This window comes from Rhinopithecus roxellana, chromosome 5 (genome assembly GCF_007565055.1).
Source record: "Rhinopithecus roxellana isolate Shanxi Qingling chromosome 5, ASM756505v1, whole genome shotgun sequence".
Lineage (NCBI taxonomy): Eukaryota > Metazoa > Chordata > Mammalia > Primates > Cercopithecidae > Rhinopithecus > Rhinopithecus roxellana.
This window is the reverse complement of record NC_044553.1, coordinates 9,668,214-9,669,288: the sequence shown is the minus strand read 5'-3', so window position 1 is coordinate 9,669,288 and position 1,075 is coordinate 9,668,214. Positions and strand designations below refer to the sequence as shown.

Below are 1,075 nucleotides of genomic sequence, written 5' to 3'. Positions count from 1 at the left end.
TCAAAATAGGTACAAACGCGTTGTACAAAATTCAAAAAGAACACAAACTTATGTGTCAGCTATCCTCCCCTAGAAAAGTATTTTCAACTCTGAAAACCTTAGCTAGGTTTAAAGCAGAGACCTAACTACAAAGCTATTTTGAAGTGCTAAATTAATTTAAATGAGGATGATAGCCATGCTTAAGTCCTTAAAGGAAGCAAGCATACAAAGGAATATAATCAAATTACCCTCCTATTGCAATCCTCAGTATATCCAGGCATTAACAAATCTCTGCAGTCAACTAAGATAACTTTCTGAGATAGAGTATAATACTGTTTATAACTTCTTTTCAAATTTCTAAAAAACCCAAACCATTTAATTGATTCTCCAGTTACTGTCTTTCTACGGGGGACAGAATTAACATAGGAGAGTGTTTTGGCTGCAGGTATGCACACATGTATATACCCATCTACTCTGTGGTACCTCTTGATTTAGGGTTATATTTAAACTTCTGTTTAAAAAATCAAGGTCTTGAAACTTTGCTGTGGAGTGTGTGGAAACTTTTATGTATCCCAACTGCCCTTGCTATCAGATAATAAAAATGAAATAGAGCCATGTTCCTTAACTCCATACAGCAACAGCAGAATGGCACAAGTCAGCTGCGCAACAGAGAGCCAGGAATTCTTTTGCACTACAGCGTAACCAAGAATGAGGAATATTCTCATCCACAGGTTTAAATATAGTGCTGGGAAAAGGCAACACTCTTATACTTCTAGTGGGAATGTAAACTAGTACAACCACTATGGAAAATAGTATGGGGATTCCTTAAAGAACTAAAAGTAGAACTACCATTTGATCCAGCAGTACCACTACTGGGTATCTACCCAGAGGAAAAGAAGTTATTATGTGAAAAAAACACTTGCACGCACATGTTTATAGCAGCACAATTCTCAATTGCAAAAACATGAAACCAACCAACAAATGGATAAAGAATGTGATATATATATATATATATATATATATGCGAACACACACACACACACACCATGAAATACTACTGAGCCATAAAAAAGAATGAAATAATGTTATTTGTAGT

At 35.3% G+C, this 1,075-nt stretch overlaps 1 non-coding gene across 1 annotated transcript; it reads right to left on the bottom strand.

Moving 5' to 3' along the window:
* Positions 1 to 591: 591 nt before the first annotated feature.
* Positions 592 to 726, bottom strand: LOC115898013. The gene has a single exon (XR_004057777.1). It is a non-coding gene; the product is annotated as a small nucleolar RNA SNORA46 (small nucleolar RNA).
* Positions 727 to 1,075: the final 349 nt, after the last annotated feature.